Below are 20,792 nucleotides of genomic sequence, written 5' to 3'. Positions count from 1 at the left end.
TGCCTCGACACCTACCCGGCCGTCCACGAGGCCGTGCGTGCCTACGACGTGTTGTTGGTGTGGCGTGCCGGGAGGCCGAGGATGGACATCAACTTCCCAGAGATCGAGACTCGGGCGGATGCGGTGTTGCTCATGCCGGGGGGGGGGGCATTCGTATGGTAGATATCATTATGAAGAAGACGAAGAAGGGGCTCGCCATTGTCGTTAGTCCCAGCGATAGCGACGAGGCGACGATGGCGAGGTTCGCGCGTGAGCATCCAAAGTATGTGCAGGGCGAGCAGGAGTTCTTCTGGAAGTGTGGCATCGAGCAGATCGAGCAGAAGAAGGAGGAGGAGGAGGCCGATCCCTCGACGGTGATCCCCGTCGAGTCTGACACGTCGGATTGGAGTGACCCGGAGGAGGAGGACGAGGGGTGCGATGACCCTAGAAAGGATGAGTTCTGTGAGCGGTTCAAGAACTCCGACAAGGAGTAGTTTCATATTCAAGTAGTAGTTGTGTGAACTAGTAGTAGTCGTTGGAGTAGTAGTTTGAACTAGTAGTAGTCCTTCAGATTAAAATTATGTTTTAATTAGAACTATGTTTTAATTATGTTTGAAATGAAGTAGTAGTTGAACGAACTATGTTTGAATGAAGTAATATTTGAAGTTTCTAATTTTTACATCTTCATTTTGCATCACTTATTGGAGTTGCACTTTTACATATTCATTTTCCATCATCTGTTGGAGTTGGCCCTATTTTGAAGATGGAAAAAGCAAATTTTAAAGATGTAATTTTTTTACATCTCCTGTTTAATATCTTCAAATTCGCATCTTCTATTTGAGATGTTCTTAGTTAGGTGCAAATTCTTCTTTTGCTTCCATTTTTGTTTGATCTTTCATGCGCGTTTGTATAGGACTTGACTATGAGTTTGGCCTTCTGAAAAAAGATTATGGATTTTCAAAATAATTTATTATTAATGACATCAGCTACTATGTCATGGACGCCTATTCAAACTGGATTGCACCACATTACCAATCGACACTTTTCAGTCGGGCGAACCAACTTGTGATTGGATGGTTAGGTAGACAAGTGGTATCCCAGCCCAACAGGGTTCAATTTCTGGTGCATTGACTTCGTAAAATATCAAGATAATATGCCGCCTCAGTCTCTCGGAGGTGCTCATAAGGATAGGATGTGCGTGTATACGTTCATAAGGGTGAGTGTATGTGAGTATATATATCAGCGCTTGCATCTATAGTATGTTAAAAAAACAGTTACGAGTCGGATTGCTCCTAATTGTCCTTTTTCTTTTTAAACTATTGCGTAGAAGTTCCTCCCAATTACTCTCCGTTCAGAAATACTTGTCAAAGAAATGGATGTATCTAGATGTATTTTAGTTTTAAATACATGTATTTTATTTATTTCTCAGATAAATATTTTCGGACGGAGGGAGTATATGACATGCACGCTTAACTTTTTTACTCGTTGTGCAGTGGCTAAGGATTTTTACTAGTTGGCGGTAAAAAAGAAAACGTTTGTAGAAGAAAAGTCAATGCTCAGCTCCTGGCTTATGGAACCCCCGGTTCAGACATGTCCTGACATTTCCTCGGTCCTCTCCATTGGATGTTAGGCCAACTCCACCGTACGACTCCAAACGGACGTCCATTTTGTCCGGATTTTGTCTGTTTGGATAGGGGTTTGGGGCCGTGTCAGGGCGTGTCCTGGGATGCGGTGGCCGTGCGCGCAGCGCGCGGCCGCATCCATTTGCCCCATCCTGTTCGCGTCCACTTAAAAAACTAATTCAGCCATCGTCCCCGGTTCATCACGCCGGCCTACACGTCCATCGCCGGCATCAGCCAGCGGCCGGCAACACAGGCAGCCTCCAAAATGAATAGTTCACCTCGCCGGCAACACAGCCAGCGGCCGGCAACACAGCCGGCCTCCAAAATGAATGTTTTCTCGCCGGCACACTGCCAGCGGCCCCGACGGGCGGGCGGCACCCATGCCAGCCTCAAAAAGAACGGCCACACCGATCGGATGACCTAGTTCAGGCCTTCGGCGTCGAGCATCTCCTTCTGCCTGGCCTCGAACCAGACCCTCGTCTTGTCGCTCATCTTCGACAAGTCCACGCTCATGATCGCAAGGGCCACCTCCTTCGCTTTGGTGGCGGCATTGGTGGCCTCGATGTCGAGCTGCCTCTGCCTGGCCTTGACGTTGTCGGCCTCGATGTCCAGCTGCCTTTGCCGGGCGGCCTCCTCCATGTCGAGCTGCCTTTGCCGGGCCGTCTCCTCCATGTCGAGCTTCCTCCTCTTGGCCGCCTCCTCCATCTCAAGCTTCTGTCTTTGAAGGTCTAGGTATTGCTTCATTTGCTCGTCCTTGCTTTGCCGCTTCTTCTCGTCCCTCACATCCTTTTGGGACAGCATGCCATGCAAAGTCTCATGCAAGGCCATGGATGAGGCGTCACGTATGTCGTCCACCTTGGAGTTAGTCTTGCCCCTCGGCCTCTTCAACGCCTCGTCATCCCCACCTCCGGCGAACTTGGCTGTCTTCTTGCCTCTCTTTCTTTGAAGTTCACGGTATTGGTCCTTGAACTTGGGGAAATTGTTGATGAGCGTCCAACAATGCGTAAGAGTAAATGGCTTGTCATTGTGACGGGCCTTGAATGCCTCCAAAGATTGGAATGCCTACACCACATGATCAACAACAAATGAACATGCAAACATATACACGGCCGAAGCTTAATGGCCGTAGCAAGGAAAGAGCTAGAAAGAGGAGACCATACCATGTCCCCAACGCCGAGACCACTCACGGGCCGTGCTTCAACGCTCTCAAATGCGGCGCAATACTTGTTGCACTCTTGTTGGATGAACAACCATCTTTTTTGAATCGAGCCGATGCCACGGTTGCTTATAATTTGGTAGGGCTCAAACATCTTCCTTTCATGGAATGTTTTGTGGACTCTCGTCCAAAAAACAATGCCTTTTTGTTGCGCGCCGGTCCTCGGATCTTGGCTAATCTCCATCCAAGCTTGGCAAATCAACTTGTCCTCTTCTTGTGTATATGAACCCGTGCGAATGCTCTTCCTCTTCTTTTGTGCCTCGGCTCTTTGGGTGAGCTCGTCGATGAACAATGGCGCACCACTAATATCAACGTCATTGCTTTCTTCTTCTTCTTCATCACCTTCGACATAGATGTCATCGTCTTCATGCCACGAGTCACCGTGGTCGTAGTCAGCAGGGTCGTCGGCCTCTTCATCGGGGACGTACTGGGCACGGCCATCCTGACTTTGGGTCTCATCGAGGTCGTAGGTACGGCCATGGCCACCGTCGAAGATCACGTCCTCCATGTACCGGTTGTAGAAGGGGTCGTCGACCGCTGGCGTTGGGGTTGGCATTCCGTCAAACAAGACACAGGGGGCCGACATGGTGTCCGTGCCTGCTTTCTTAGCATCTCGACGGACGGCCTCCCGCCGCTGCTGGACCCGGGCGTGATGTTGAGGTTGATGACGGCCGCGGGGCGCGGTGTGGACGGCGCGAACAAGCCCACCTCCGGCGACCCCGAGAAACGGGTCTGTCCGTCGTGCCTTGGCGGAGGGAAGCCGGGCGACATGGGCGTGATGCGCGACGTCGGCGACTGGCAGTGCGTAGGCCGCGCAACCGACGAGCTGGTGCTCGCCGGGGCGACGGCCGCTACAGGGAACCCGGCAGGACGGCCCATGCCAAGCATGAGGATGGCGTGAGCTTTGTTGACGAGGTCCTCCTTCTCGTCGGCAGCGGCCTTGCGCCGCGCGGCCTCCAGCTCCTCGCGCATGGCGGCTCTCTTGGCCGCGGCGGCATTGAGCTTGACGACCGCTCTCCGTTCCCTCCTCTTCGCCGATTCCGCGTCCAACTTGGCGATCTCCTCCGGCGTGCACTCCGACCGCGGTTTCCTTGGCGCCTTCTTCTTCACCTTTGCGGACGGGTCGACGGCCAGGCCGCCTGGACTCGGTTGGGCGTCGGCCATGGACGGAGGAGAGAGGGGGCGGCGGGAGGGAGGCGGGAGGGTTTGGGGCAAATGGCGCCAAATGGGCGTGGGGGGTTTTGGTTTCTCCCACCGACAGGCGGGCCAGGGGAGGACAAGCGCGCTCGTCCCGCCCGTCCGCGCACTGTCCGTTTCACCCCAAAACCAGCGCAAGTTTAGACCGGGGATGGGTCGAAAGCGGACACAAAGCGGACACAAAGTCCGTTTGCACCCGCGCGCTGGACCGTCTTTTTTGTCCCTTTTACCTCAAACGGACGGAGGCGGACAGAATAGGGTCGCGCGATGGAGTTGGCCTTATCGCGCAGACAAGGAAGGACGCACGTGATCGCACTCAGGCAGCTAGGCCGGCAAAAACCCAGCTAGCCTATTCATCCGCAAAGCCAAGCAGGCTATTTGGTGTCCGATACCAAGAACCCAAAGGCTGAAGCGCAACTGGAGATTGGCGAACTGCGTTCGTTAACAGGGCGGCGCACATCCAAAATCTAAGGTATAACCCTCCAAATCATATTCATTTCGTAAATCAAGCTTACTTTTTACCAGCAAGCCATGCGCCACACTGGTCTCAAACTGGTTTGTCCGCATTTTGTTTATTTGGGTCTGCTTGTGCGCCAAACGAGAGGCAGAACTAAATTTGCCCGCGTCCAAAAAAACAAAATGACAAACACGTGGCACCAGTGGGGGAGCTTCATGGGGGCCAACAGGGGCCATGGCCCCCCCAACTCACAAGAAACCATGCATATATTTCTTTGTATTAGGCCTATTTTCCACCAAAAATAAGCTGAAAATAGTTATGTTTGCCCCCCCTTCAGCCCATGCCCCCCCCCCATGATCTTGGCTCAAGCTCCGCCACTGCGTGGCACATCCAAACATAATAGAAACTTAATTATTAAACATAAGTGGCTGGTCCATCGCCGGTCAAATTCCATTTAAAACATAATTAAACATTTAATCAAAACATTAAAGAAAGTCCGCGCCCGCATGATACCCTAGACGTCTGCCTTGCTCTTGCCCTGGCCGTTGCCATCGCCGCTAGTGAGGTTGATTAAGACGCGAGGCGGCCCAGCCCAGCAGAACGCGGTTTGATAGGACGCTCGGGCTGCCTCCTTCGACGTCTGTTGCGGTGACAAGGGTGCGATCCTCCTCCTCGTCGCGCTCCCTCTACATGTGCAGCTCGCCGTCGGCGCGCTCCTCGACCTGCGCACTGCCTCCAATGCGCGAGATACGCGGCCTCCTGCATGAGCGTCGCGCTGACCCACTCCCGCACTTGGCCGGTCCAGACGTACCGCTCGACCGGCTCGGGCGTAGGCGCCAGGGGGGGTGAGCGGCGGTGGCGACGGCGGCACCACGCAATTGCCGGCTGCAGAAAGGGCGATGGCCTCTGCCAGTCTCGCCTGGTAGTCTGGCTCTCTGCTTCCGCCTTCAACCGCTCCTCTTCGATGGAGGTCTTCAAGGCCGCTTGGTAGACAGCCTTGTCCTCCTGCTCCTCAGCCTTGACGACTGGGGAAGGCGGGGGGTTGACGTGGTGGTGTTGCACGCCGAGCCGCCGTTGCTCCTCATGCTCAAGGGCAAACTAGACCTCCCAACCGGGAGAATCTGCCGGGTACTCCGACATCCATCGTTGCTCCGGTGTTAGCTCCGCCCGACGCTTGTGCACCTCCTCAACATGCGCCCGCTATGATAGTGGCACCGAATCCGCTGCGGATCGAGATGCTAGTCGTGCGGCAGCGTAATGTCGGGTACGGCTGCGGCTGCCTGAACTCCTAGTGCCACCGCGCTTGGTGCACCGGGATGTGCAGGCATTGCCTCGCGGGGCGGGGAAGCGCCAGTGGCAGCAGAGAAGGAATATCACGGGAGGAGGAAGCAAGCGGGGCGGCTAGGTGTGGACGGCAGTGGAAGTGGATTAGCCCCCCACCCGCGCACGCGTGGATTCAAAAGAACAAACTCCAACGCTTTCACTGACTGACGCCTGGCATCGGTGTCGGTGGCCGCTATTAATATGACTGTGTTTGGTCTTTGGCGGGCCGCTGTGTGGGATTGGGGCGGACATCAAGGGGATACGCGGCACGTCTGCTTTGTGTCCGCGCCGCCACATTTCAAGCCCAAAATTGAGTCTGAAATGGGTCGGCATGGACATGAAACAGACACGTTTCGGGTTTGCGTCCGCGCGTTGAGCCAGAGTTTTCGTCCGTGGCGACCCAGACGGACGTTGGCGCACGAAATGCGTCCCCTGGTTGGATGGAGTTGCTCTGATCAGGTCACTGTGGCACCGGCTTACATGTTGATTGAATCTCATTAATGATTGATCCGCAGCTCCACCTCCTTTCTATACTACCGAGTCAACATGCAACAACATGCAGGTCAAGGATTAAAGGTTCTACTTGCAGTTTACTACAAGGAGACAAGGATGCATGTCCAGACGGCATTCAAGGATGCATGTTTAGATACTCCTGATTGAATCTGAACTTGAATGGTGTATTGATTACTCTGCTAATCTGAATGTACTTTTCATATGTCCATGTTTGACCGTTAAAAATGCAGTAGCAGCATGCTTGATCATGACTTACCCTTGATGCATGCACTATTGTTATGAGTAGGGAGGGAGGGATTAAGTCGGCATTCAAACAAGGGCCTGCTAGCGCAAAGCTCTGTGCTGCTATGCTATTGCTAGCGCTCACTTTCACCAACCAACGGACAAAAGAACACATTCGACGACTTCAGAACGGTGCAGAACCGTATTCGATTCACCTAGACTAAAGATGGCAAGTCTTACACGCTTGTTCCAGCGCGGCACAAACCATTTTGCTGCTCTCAAACGGTGCCCAATTGTTCACGGCTTAGTAGAAAAAATGGCAGTTTTCACACTTCCAGACAAGTACCCCGCAACTTTTCACAAATTGCCAGAAACAGCCGATTGATTAGCTCGCCCAAAGCAGCCACTGGCGCACCCTGCTGCTTCGAAAAGGAACGTCGTTACTTTGCCCCAAGTACACCTGCAATACCCAGACACTAGGTTTCCTTTCCCGGCCCTGGGGCCTTCCACTATGTGCCAGGTGCCCGGTGCACTAAAATATACTCCCTCCGTTCCAAAATATAGTGCTTCCTCTATCCCCGTACTTCAACTTTGACCATAAATTTAACCAACGAGACCGACTGCAGCGGGAGCAAAAGTTGTACCAGTGAATTCGCATTCAAAAGAAGTTTTCAATTATATAATTTTTTCTCCCGCCGCAGTCAGTTTCGTTGGTTAAATTTATGGTCAAAGTTGGACCTCGGGAAGCGTGGGCGCACTATATTTTGGAATGGAGGGAGTAGCAGATTGGACATCGATGCCCTTACAAAAAAATTTGGCACCGGCCTCACATTGCGCGTTTGCAGCCCGTAGAAAAGCGGGACCCACACGTCCATAAAAAAATTGAGCAAGCCAACCTCTCCTCGATCCTTCGCGCGAGTTCCTCTCGTCCGCCTCTGTCCAGAAAAAATCCCCTTTCTCCTCCGACCAGATCCATCTCCATCGTCACCTCCTCGTCTCGATCCGGCGTAGATCTAGGCCAAATCGACACACATCTCCTACTCCAGGCAAGGTGTTCGTCCGCCCAAGGTCCGGGCAGAGCGGAGGCGCGAGAGAAGGAATCTGTCGAGGTTCTCCGAGGAGCCGCGGCTAGTGGAGGTGATGTGCGGTGGGGGACGAGCTCCATGGACGAGGAGGAGGAAGCAGTAGGCGGAGGCTGGCCAGCAGTATGTTGCGGCTAGCGGTGCCCGGACTGTTGGACGGGCGGCTACTGCGCTGCATCTACTACTTTCTACTACTGCGCTGCCTCTACTGGTCTCGAAGCAGCACAGGTGAGGATGCGTGATGTTCAGCCTGTGAAGCAAACAAAAATGTTTTACTGGATTCAGTTAAGACTTGCTATACTTGCATGTTCGGCCTATGAAGCTCTGTCTATTAGGACGTGCTATACTTGCATGTAGTGTAGTACTAGTTAATAATGTCAGTGATGCTAATTTCCTGTTCTTAAAAGTTGAAGGTAGTGTTCAACATTGCATTTAGCAGCAAGAAATAATAAAATTTAGCAACAAGAAATAATAATAAAATGTTCTCATTCCACAATCTGTAAACTAAATTACACAATTACAAAGGAGATGCTCGACTGGAAAACTAAAATAGAAAGCGATAGAAATTAATAAGATGAATACATGTAGAGCTTATAAATGCTAATGTCCATTTCCTCCAAACTTTTGCCAAATATTCTCAACCAAATCAGCCTTGAGACGACGATGCGTGGATCGATCCCGAATGGCAGCATCTGTCTCAAGAACCAGATCAAACCCATCAAATGGTCCTTGTTCAGTTTCAAGATATGGTATTTGAGCGCCTTGTAGCAATTCATAGTCACAGTCATATTTGTCATAGCACTTGTAGGTGTGCCTCTCATCTGCAACGATCATGTTATGCAATATAATGCAAGCATACATGATCTCAGCAAGCGCACACCTTTGCAACATACGCCCTGGATGACGAACTATAGCAAAACGAGCTTGCAAAACACCAAAAGCCCGCTCTACATCTTTCCTTGCTCCTTCTTGATGTGCTTTATATAACTTGTGCTTCTCACTTTGAGCCATAGGGATTGATTTCACAAATGTCGCCCATTCCGGATAAATGCCATCTACTAGGTAGTATCCCAAGTTATACTCATTGTGATTGACTTCAAAGTGAACCTCTGGAGCTGTACCTTGCAGCACTTGAGTAAACAAAGTTGATTGGTCTAGGACATTGATATCATTACTTGATCCAGCGACCCCAAAAAATGCATGCCATATCCATAGGTCATGTGAAGCCACAGCTTCGAGCATGACTGTGGAAACTCCATGATCACCACGAGTGAACATTCCCTTCCAAGCCACTGGACAATTTCTCCATGTCCAGTGCATGCAATCAAGACTTCCCAACATGCTGAAGTATCTTTGTGAAGAAGATCAAGGCATTTGCTCAGTTTGTCCACCTTTATCTTCTCCTTCTCAGTTTCAACTCTTTCTTTCTCAGCTTCTGCTTGAACTTTTGTGGCTTCTGCTTGAATAAGGGTGGCATCGGCCATTTTCTCTGCAGCAATTGATTTTCGTAGTTGAATCTCATTAAATTTGTCCACACTCTCACTTGTCAAGCTTCCAGAGCATTTAGACTTGCTTGATGACTTATGTTTATCTTTTGTGTCTTTTGAAGTGTTGCGTCCGGGGGGTCGTTGAAGTTCACCTTCCTCATCTATTCTCTGGGTTGGAGAACTATAAGCTCCTGATGCATTCAACTTGTTTCTTTTGTTCATCTCTTCAACTGAATAAGACCTTCTCCATTTAGCCTCTTTCCTCACGTACTCCCACCAGTGCTCATATGGAAAGGGTCTTTTTGTCTTGGCAACACTCATGTATTTGGCGCGTACCCTCTCCATAAGTTGCTTGTCATCGCTCCCACTAGGCCATGTACTTTTTTCAACATTGTAGATACCATTGAACTTTGTAACCTTCTTTGTGGTCTTGGTCTGGTGGTTCTTGCATTGCCCAACTGTTTTCTTCTGCTCTTTTGTTGCATATTTGTTGTACTCTGCTGCGACTTCCTTCCAATAGGTCTCTGCCCTTTTGGAGTTTCCATCAATAGGATCACATGAATTGTGCACCCAAGCTGCTATGAGAAGTTCATCCTCATGCTTACTCCAGTTCTTGCCTTTTCCTTTTTTCTGAATCTCATCAGGACTACTATCACTGCCATCTTGATTATTGACAGCCGGATCTTCATCCACTTGATATGCAGGTGACATGGGAGAACTAAATCCAACTGGACTATTCTCATCTCCTCTTGAACTAGTGCCTCTAGCAGATCCAAGAAAAGGTATGCATCCAGCAGGAGATGCTGGACTGCTACTTGAGCCTGCTCCAAATGCTCCTGGAGGGTACTGCCCCATGTTACCTTGGTAAGCAACACCATGGTAGCCTGGAGGTATGGATGGAACTTGCTGGTAACCTCCTTGAGCATATAAATTTGCATGGTGTGGGTGTTGATGCTGGAAACTGGGAATATAATGTGTGGGTGGAAAATTCATATGTGGATGATGGGGATGGAAACTAATTGGGCTCTGTGGATTTTGCAGGTTGTTTGGGCTCTGTGCATCTGAAGGTGAGAAGGAGGAGTTCATCATGCTTGTGAAGCTTTCAGAAGATGAGTGCTCCATGTTTTGGGGGAGAGTTTTTCCAAGATCTTCTTGTGCTTCTATGAGCTTGTTCTGTACATTTTATAGACAGATTCTCCAAATGGGTAGATTTTTCTACTGCAGTGCAACGGTCATCTGGAAATTTGTGTGCTCTGGTTTGCTGTAAATTGAATGTTGTTTGGTATGGATTGAATGATGTTGCTCGGTGGTGGTTGGGTAGGAATGCTCCTGTATAGATGGCAGTTATACTTTAGTATATTTTATTGTAGTGCTTGAAGTGGGCACCGGAGCAGCTACTTGCTCCCGCTCCCTGGAATATTTTTATGGCACCGGCTGGGCTATGGAAGGCATCGGTGCCAAATGAGGGAAAACTGGTTTTGGCACCTCTTTTAGCCCACATAGTGGAAGGCCTGACACTAAAAAGGCTCAGTCCAGCTTTCCTCCCACGTCGTGGCGAAATTCAACAAATGATAAAATCAGAACCTTATCCACCCAAAGGTTCGGATCTCAAAGCAAACGAAGGGTTCTGATAACAACCATCCGAACTAGTGTGGATAGCAAATCCATTCCCTATATAAGTTAAGGGACTAATGCGTTTGTGAGTGTACACAGGTCTATAAGTCTATGAGGAGTTTGATATTTACAGAGAAAGTCGACCCCTAAATGAAGTTCTTCGACTGAAGACTTCGGATTTCTGAAGACTTTGAAAGTGAAGAAATTGGTGTGACCTTGAAGACTTGGTAATCATTAGAGGAACATGAAGCATGAAGACTCTTGTTTTTACTGCTTCATTTTCTCTTTCTTGAGTCATAAGAAACACCGTACTGTTAAAAGGGGGTCGAGGAAATACTAAGGAAAAATTTCCATGTGATGCTCAACTCAAAATCCTAAACCTACCAATCCCTTCAAGTGAAGCCATTGGAAATCTCACACAGTTCAGTCATATTCTTCAGTGACAGAGACGAAGTTCTTCTGGTCTCTGAGAAATTTGTTCTCACTGAAGAGTTAAGAATTCGCCAGTGTGGATTGCCTATGAAGTGAGGAACATGATAGCCCTGAGGAATTCGAACCTCAAATATTCCGACCGTTGCTGTGCTACGTGCCAGCTGTCCCAAAATATCTACCCACCTAACGGTCATATCAGACAAGGGCATTTATGTCTTATCATGTCAGGCAGCTCCCCGGCTATAAATAGCCGCCCCCTACAACCACTAGTTGGTTGGCTGCTCCGAGAGAAACTGACACTTGTCATTTGAGAGCAACCCATCCTCCGAGGACTTTGAGCGAAAATCATCAAGTGAGGAAATCCCAAACCCAAACCTACAAAACCCAAAGTGATTGAGCATCACTGTAGAGATTGATCCTGCGTGGATCCGGCGCTTGTTTCCTTTGAAGATTGTGCTTCTTCCAGACGGTTAGGCGTTAAGGTCTAGAGCATCCAAGAGGAATTGTGGATCCCCGAGTGACCGAGTTTGTGAAGGTTCGGAAGTCACCTGAAGACTTACCATGAGTGATTGGGCGAGGTCTGTGTGACCTTAGCTCAAGGAGAATACGGTGAGGACTGTGTGTCCGGGACTGTGTGTCCTCGAGTTTAAATACTCAGCCGCTCCAACCAGATGTATAACTGAGACAACAGTTGGAACTGGTCTACCAAATCATTGTCTTCACCGAGCTAACTGGTTCTATCTCCTCAACTCTTTCATTTCCTCATGTATGTTGTTGTGTGCCTGTTCATATCTGTTTGAAGACATTGACTGAAGACTTTCTCAATTTCCTTAGTTTTATTTGTTCAGTTTGTCCGTCTTCTTCCTTGTGTTATCCTGTGTTTACGCTTTCTGTACTCCGTGCTTGTCTTCATTTCATCATGATGACTATGCTTGTGTTCTGTTATGTTCCTTTCTGAGTACTTATTCCGCTGCAAGTAGTTCTTCATTTAGGAATTTCCTCACCAGCAAATTTCTCAGTGAAGAATTCATAAAAATCGCCTATTCACCCCCTTTCTAGTCGATATAACGCACTTTCAAGCCAATACAACCAAAAAACCGATCTGATAGAAGAGACTAGGCAATACATTCATATGTCAACAACCCCCCCCCTCACGTGTCCCTCAGGCCAAAACATGGACCGAAAGTGGGCTATAATTTAATTGCGCAGCCGGGAATTGAACTCAAGATCTCTTGGCTCTGATACCATGTTAAGCTTCATGCACTAACTGACGTAACCAAAAGTCTGAACTGATGGAAAGGGCTACTGCAATCCACATATACTTTAACACCCTATCTCATGTGTGACATGGAAGACAAGTCAACACGTGCAACCGGAAGAGAGCGATGGCGCGCGCAACTCACATATGACTCAAGAGGCCTCTACGTTGACACAAAGGGGGGCTACCAGCAATTTTTAATAAATTGCAAAAGCCAGGACTTAAACTCAAGACCTTAGCTCTGATACCATGTAGAAGTGCATGCTCTAGCCAATGCAACCAAAAGACCGATCTGATGGAAGAGACTAGGCAATACATTCATACGTCAACAGTAGAATATATTAAAATTTTGTATGTATCACTAAAGTTATTTTCAACCAAGTAAAATGAAAATCTTACGAAATTAAACTTCAAATATGAAAGGAGTTCACACTGAATTACTAAAAAAATGTAATATTCACTTGAAATGCTAGTTTATAAAAGAAAAATGTTCAAACAAATTCAAGTGTCTATATATGAAAGAATCGTGCGAATAAAGAATATTGGTATAACATGATAATTTTATATCATTGTAGGCACTATCAACACCATACGAAGCAAAGTTCCTATAAATCCAGTTGCTGTAGCAATTTCCACTTGAGAGAATATTTATCGCCTAGAATATCCTATGACACCTTTTAAAACCAAGTTAGGCCAAGAAATGCAAATGAACCATCAAACTTTAGAAATCACCAACCAACATTCAGATCATTACATGCTATTGTAATACATCTTTGCGCAAGACGTTCCTTTTCAATAATTTCCATAAAAGGATTTGAAATGACTACAAAGTGACATCTATTCCATAATAGAAGTACTAACAAGGTCAAATAATTTCCGATGCATTCTCCTATTTTAAATTCATAATGTAAATTTACCCGATACAAATTATGTACTAAATCGACAACTCTTACTTCAAAAAATTCTTCCAAATATACATGTATTTGCATGCAGAAAATATATGTGTTCATTAGACATGCACCAAAACATTTTACAATATATATTGTAGTGTATAAAGAGTAACTACATGTCATATTTAGCAAAATTAGTCAAGTATCATAGCATCATCTATCCATTTGCTCAAATGCCAAGCACAAAACTTATAACACCACTTTACGCTTAGTGTAGGCATCTTATAGGTAAACACCACTTTTTACTGAGCTTACACGAATCCAATTGAATGATAGCAATGATCTATGTATCGCATTGAATATCTAGACAATATTTTAAGATGATATGCGACATCATCCTCTCCTTATTAGTTACCCATTACATAGACAAATTTGATATGGAGGCAAAGAAAACGATGCAAGAGATGAAACATCATCCTCTCTCCTCATCATCATGCCTATGTAGACAAAAATTTGATGTGAAAGTCTAAGAGATGACACCAAATGTCGAGCACCGAGAGAGGCCTTATTTTGACACTCTCGCTAGCCCAAACCTTTTTCCAATGATAAATATCCCTCATGAAAGTTCACTATGGGGTCTTTCCAAGGATAATGGGTCATTTAGATAATTTATTGACTAGATTTTATTACCATGAGTAATTGGGATAATTGTGTTTGATAAATCTATTGTATTTTATTATTATCAAGACATGGAATTGGTGCAAGGAGTATTTAGTCAAGAGGATATGCATGTGTTGTTGGATGGTCAGGGTCGATGCTCCTCTGAACCACTTTTGAAAACTCCTTTAATATCGTAGGATGCCTAAAGAGTTGTGGATTCACATAATACGATATAATGTGATTCTATGCACAATTTGTTTTTGCATGATTGATGTGTGTGGTATGGCCCATTATGTATGTGATGCATGTGTGTATTTTCCATGACCTGCGAGTCATGAGTGCGTCACCCAGGCTAAAGCCACTGAGCTATCATTAATTGTATTAATGACATGTGTGTTGACTTGTGATGAATCCATTTTGTTATGTAATTTATTACTAACTGCTAGGGTCACAACTAGTACTTGGAGGCACATTGTACATGGACGATATAGATGGAGATCATCATGGAGAAGAGGAACCATGGTGATGGAGATCACCACAAGAATGTCAGGTGGATTTATTCATGTTACTTTACTCATATGCATGTTAAATGGTAGACGTAGAATGGCCCCTCACATAATATTAAGTAAAGTTAATGTCCTCCCAATTAAGAACATGTTCAGCAACCCTCTACTCCTCTAAATTCTCAACTCCACTCATTATTAAACTCCCAACCCATATATTAGAATTTGGAAAATGTTCGACAATCAACTCCAACTCCTTACCTACATTTTTGCTAAAGGGACCAAATAATTAACGTGTTGGTATTGTTCAGCAGCCATTGTTCAACCAAGCTTCGCAATTACTCAACACACAATGGAACATGCGCTAGAGTTCGGCGGAAAAATAGGTTTGGGTCTCGACCTTGTGAGACGTGAGTATGAAGGCGGTGCCTTGGTGACAGAAAACTATGCCTTAGTTGTTCTAAGGGTGTGCTCAATTTTATTAACTCTGTCCCAAGGCCTTCAAATCTTTTATTTCATCATAGTTGACTCAGGGCCAGGTTTGGTTCCCTAAGGTCCACCTGAGTCGACCTTGAGTTACACCACTCAATCTTTGAGTGTATCAAGATCCTTAGTCACCATGTCAAGGCTCTTCTTATCGCAACCGATGACGACCTTCATGCTTCCCTAGACCATGATGACCCCATTCGGCAGAGGGATCTTGAGGCAAGAGTATGCATAGTTTGGCATGACCATGAATTTGAGTGTCAGTCATCCAAGTATGTGGTTGAATGTTGTGTTGAAGTCCACGGAACCGAAGAGCACCTTCTCAGTGAAGAAACTGCGCACAATGGTGAATGAAATGGACAAGTTAATATGGCTGATAGGTTCAGTAGAAGATCCACACACTTCACTAGAAGAACTGCCTACCCAACTTGATTGACGACCTTGGCATTTATAGGCCGTCCAGTGCGCAACTGAAAGTGATGCTAGGTGAAATCCTCCCATCAATGAGCACATGGGTGAAGATTTCTTTAGTTGTCACTTGAGTGAGACTAAAGGGAAACACCTGGACTGAATTGAGTTTTCGGGGTTGTTCTCTTGACCAAAGATGATGGCGGTGTCGATCATTTGGTAGCTTCTTTTGGTAAGTCAATGATGGCCAACAACTGCATTTCGACGACCTTCTATTACTTCCTAGACACGTAGGGAGTTGCCCGAATCAGAGCCTCATCCAAGTGCTTTCATTTTGCCAAGTTCATATTCTATTCCTTCCATTTTCAACCGGAGTGTTGCCCGAATTCTTCCTCTCTCATCTTGTTTTAACCGGAGTGGTTTCGAATTCTATCTTGTCCATTAAACTCTTGATTCATGTCTTTGCGACCTTCAAGTCCTCATAATGTTCCTTGTTCCTCTTTTCTAACGGATTGTTTGCAATCTCGTTCATCTCTATTGTACTCTTTCTTTTAAATTGCTCAACCTCTCAAGGTTTGTGGTTTCACTCGTTCGTCAAAGAAGAAACTTAGTTTTACCTCTTCTCTTCCTCTTCCATTTCTCTCTGGTGCCATCCTAGATCTCGGGACGGGATCCTCTTGTAGTGGTGGAGTGTTGTAACACCCCGAGACCGACGCTCTAGATGCCTTCCTTGTATTCCGAGATTCATCATGTGATTTGTTTTGTTCGTTGCATTCATCCTTGCATCATGTGCATTGCATCATGTCATCATGCAACCCCTTTTTAAAACTCACCTAAATAAATTGCATAGATCGTTGATCTATTTAAATCGAGGGAATTCACTTGTGTTTTCTCTTTATAACATATTAAAGCCTCTCAATATTATTAGGGAGCTATAATAAATTTATTCCATTTATTTGGAATTAACCATAACCCACTTGCAAAATATCCCATGCCGTTGTTATCTCAATTCTTGGTCTCCAACCTTGCCCATAATTTCTTTCATCATTTTCCGGAGCTCCACCAAAAATCCGAACATTTTTGGACCTTCCCAACCCTCACTTCCTATTCAAATCATTTGAATTTAAATCAAATGAGTTTAGATTTAAATCCCTCAATCATGGCCTTTTATATTTTCTCGGAACAAGCACAATCTTGTGGGTCCGGGAAAATTATCCGCGTGTCCAATTTCTTCCCCAACACCTCCTTTCTTCTCCTGTTCTTCTTTGTTATTTTCTGTTTCTAGAGAATTAGAGGGAGAGAGACGAGAGCCAGCCCAGCCGGCCTCTTAGGCCCGACCAACTAAGCCGGCCCTTTAGCCCAGCCTAGGCCCAGCCGCGCCTATAACCCTAACCCTCTCCCGATCAAACCTCCCCCATCGTCTTCCCTCCAGCACCGCCAGCGCTCGATCCCCTCACCCCATGCTCGAGCCCCACCTCTCTCTCGCTCTCTATCCTGATCCACCGCCGCAGTGGCCCGACGCCACCAGGCCGTCGTCCCGTGCCCAAGCTCCTCCGCCCCGAGCTCCGTTCGCGCTGCCGATTGCTCGGATCCGGCGCCGGCCGACCGGATCCACCCGACTTCACTGTTCTCGGCACTGTGGGAGCCATGCTTTAGGTCCCCGCCGCCAAGCTCTGTCGCCGCCGGCCTCGACCTCCTCCCTCGCGCGGCTCCTTCCCTGCCTCGCTGTAGCTGCTGCTATGCTTGCTGCCGCACCTCCCGCTGGCCCCCGCTGATGCCATGGTCGCCTCATCAGCAAGCTCGCCTCCGCCTCTCCTGCTGCCCCGACCGGTCTAGCCTCGGCTCAGCTAGCCCCCTGCATCGCTTCCTCACCAGGAGCTGAGCTCCATCCAGCTCGACGCCACTACAAGTTCAAGGGCGCATATGTTCGCCTAGGTTGTTCGTCCTCTGCTCGCAGCTCCATCCATGGCGGCCTCTGTTCGTTGACCACCGAGACCCGAGGCCCTTTTGTGTTGCTTTGCTTTGGATGCGCCAAGATCCTCTCCGACAAATGCACGACTACATGGTGACACGTCAAGTACCTCTGCTGCCGTCTCCGGAATCGCCAAGTACCACGACTACCCTCGAGGACATTGGTTCCGTCAAGTTCGACTACAACGTGTGTACAACTACCATTGCCGTGATTTCAACAAGACGTCATGTACCTCTACTTCCACTACCGTCGCCGATGACCGATAGCACCACTACTTCCCACTACGACACGAGTACAACTACTTCCACTACGACCGCTGCGAGAACGACTACTTCCTCTACATCGTACCGAACCCGAACCGCTCCGAAATGCACGCTTCAAAGGTATAATCCCGAGATGATGACCCGTGGACCGAATGCATGTGTTGTATGAGATGCTCGTGTTTGCATCGTGATCGAGTTGTCGCTTGTGATGCCCCTCTTTTGCCATGCCACCGTCATGTGGGACACCCGGTATCCGAGATCACTCCCCATCTCTTGCGTGTTCCACACATCCGCACACTTCTCGTTTGCATCGGTATCTCACTCGAGTTACCGGGACCGGAATGTTGCCGTGGCACCATTTCCGTTGTAGTTGCCGTGGCACCTCTTTCGTTCCGCCACGGTGACAAATGCTTCATAATATGCTCATGTCAACATTTTCATAAAATTGCATAAAACTTGCATATTTCATTCGCATCATGATAAAAACATTTAAAATGTTTAAAATTGTGTTTGCATTATATTGTTAAATGACATATGGGGATTTTTTTGGAATTGTTGTTTGTTGTTTCCGGCCTCATTTAAATTGCCTAGATAGATAGTTTTATTATGCTTCACCCCTTGCCATGTTGAATAACATTTAATATTGTTGGGTACATAAACAAGAGAGAACTAAATAAGTGATGTGGTGTTTCATCAATATGCAACTCGTTGCATATTGAGATCCATTTAACTTGTAGTATTGTTTGTTGCACTTTGCCATGCCATGTCTCTTTAAACCGGACATGCATCATACTTGATTATGCATCATGCCATGATTATGCTTGTGTGTTTACTATGTCGTTTGCTTCTTTCCGGTTGCGCTTCTCCTTGATAGTTCCGGTTATGTTGCGATTGTGAGGATCCGTTCGTCTACATCCGTTTGTCTTCTTCATGGAATCGTTCTTCTTCCTTGCGGGATCTCAGGCAAGATGACCATTACCCTCGATATCACTTCTATCTTTGCTTGCTAATTGCTTCGTTCTATCGCTATGCTGCGCTACCTATCACTTGTTTACCATGCCTTCCATATTGCCATGTCAGCCTCTAACCTTTTTCACCCTTCCTAGCAAACCATTGCTTGGCTATGTTACCGCTTTGCTCATCCCCTCTTATAGCGTTGTTAGTTGCAGGTGAAGTTGAAGATTGCTCCATGATGGACAGGATTATGTTGGGATATCACAATATCTCTTATTTAATTAATGCATCTATATACTTGGTAAAGGGTGGAAGGTTCGGCCTTATGCCTGGTGTTTTGTTCCACTCTTGCCGCCCTAGTTTCCATCATACCGGTATTATGTTCCTTGATTTTGTGTTCCTTACGCGGTTGGGTGATTTATGGGACCCCCTTGACAGTTTGCTTTGAATAAAACTCCTCCAGCAAGGCCCAACATTGGTTTTAACATTTGCCACCTAAGCCTTTTTCCCTTGGGTTCTGCAGACTCAAGGGTCACCTTTATTTTACCCCCCGGGCCAGTGCTCCTCCGAGTGTTGGTCCAAACTAGAGCACCGTGCAGGACCATTCCTTGGCAACTTGGATTACGTCGGTACCTTTACGCTTAGCTTATCCGGTGTGCCCTGAGAACGAGATATCTGCAGCTCCTATCAGGATTTGTCGGCACAGTCGGGTGGTCTTGCTGGTCTTGTTTTACCATTGTCGAAATGTCTTGTAAACCGGGATTCCCAGACTGATCGGGTCTTCTTGGGAGAAGGAATATCCTTCGTTGACCGTGAGAGCTTGTGATGGGCTAAGTTGGGACACCCCTGCAGGGTACAAACTTTCGAGAGCCATGCCCGGTAGATGGGAATTTGTTAATGTCCGGTTGTAGAGAACTTAACACTTGACTTAATTAAAATGCATCAACAGCGTGTGTAGCCGTGATGGTCTCTTTTCGGCAGAGTCCGGGAAGTGAACACGGTTTTTGGGTTATGTATGAACGTAAGTAGTCTTCGGGATCACTTCTTGATCACTTCTAGCTTCTCGACCATTCCCTTGCTTCTCTTCTCGCTCTTATTTGCGTATATTAGCCACGATATTTGCTTAGTGCTTGCTGCAACTCCACCTCATTACCCTTTCCTACCCATAAGCTTAAATAGTCTTGATCTCGCGGGTTTTGAGATTGTTGAGTCCTCGTGACTCACCAGATACTATCACAACAGTTGCAGGTCCCGATGATACCAGTGCAGGTGATGCAACCGAGCTCAGATGGGAGCTCAATGAAGATCTTGGTCGTTGCTATGTTTCGTTTCATGTTGATCAGTAGTGGAGCCCAGTTGGGACGATCGGGGATCTAGCAGTTGGGTTATCTTCTTGTCTTTTGGCTTCATCCGTAGACGGACTATATGTGTGTACTCTGAATGATATATGAATTATATGTTCAATGTGTGAAGTGGCGATTGTAAGCCAACTCTTTATCCCATTCTTGTTCATTACATGGGATTGTGTGAAGATGACACTTCTTGCGACAAAACCACAATGCGGTTATGCCTCTAAGTCGTGCTTCGACACGTGGGAGATATAGCCGTATCATGGGACATATAATTCATACATCATTCAGAGTACACACATATAGTCCGTCTACGGACGAAACCAAAAGACAAGAAGATAACCCAATTGCTAGATCCCCGATCGTCCCAACTGGGCTCCACTACCGATCAACATGAAAGAAACATAGCAATGACCAAGATCTTCATTGAGCTCCCATCTGAGCTCAGTTGCATCACCTGCACTGGTATCATCGGGACCTGCAACTGTTGCGATAGTATCTGGTGAGTCACGAGGACTCAACAATCTCAAAACCCGCGAGATCAAGACTATTTAAGCTTATGGGTAGGAAAGTGTCGGGGGTTGGATACAACATATGCCAAAGGATGGCTTATCATGGTGGGAGCGAGTAGAACGTTGCCGGTGCCTGGAAGCGGGATGAGGCGAAGACATGCACGCCGGCAGAACTTACCCAGCTTCAGGGCTCTCCTAGGAGATAACACCCTACTGCTGCTCCGCGGGGTCTCCGCATGATCACTAAAGCAAAGTGACTACAATGGTGCTCCTGGAGCTGTTTCGGGAGGTAGGAGAGGGCAAGGCTAGCTCTCTCCTCCCTGGGCTATCTGGTCTATCTCTCTCTAGGTCCAAACCCTTTGCATGGGTGCCCCGGGGGGTTTATATAGGCCT

At 47.2% G+C, this 20,792-nt stretch overlaps 1 long non-coding RNA gene across 2 annotated transcripts; it reads left to right on the top strand.

Moving 5' to 3' along the window:
- Positions 1-7,411: 7,411 nt before the first annotated feature.
- Positions 7,412-10,445, top strand: LOC119282006. Of its 2 annotated transcripts, XR_005138603.1 has the most exons (3): positions 7,412-7,839; positions 9,803-10,007; positions 10,140-10,445. It is a non-coding gene; the product is annotated as an uncharacterized LOC119282006 (long non-coding RNA). The 2 variants fall into 2 exon arrangements; XR_005138602.1 differs by lacking the exon at positions 7,412-7,839 and having other exon boundaries at positions 9,709-10,007.
- Positions 10,446-20,792: the final 10,347 nt, after the last annotated feature.

The sequence above is a fragment of the Triticum dicoccoides genome, chromosome 3B, assembly GCF_002162155.2.
Source record: "Triticum dicoccoides isolate Atlit2015 ecotype Zavitan chromosome 3B, WEW_v2.0, whole genome shotgun sequence".
In the NCBI taxonomy this organism is placed as follows: domain Eukaryota; kingdom Viridiplantae; phylum Streptophyta; class Magnoliopsida; order Poales; family Poaceae; genus Triticum; species Triticum dicoccoides.
Note: the sequence above shows the minus strand (reverse complement) of the source record. Positions and strands in the feature narration are given on the sequence as shown.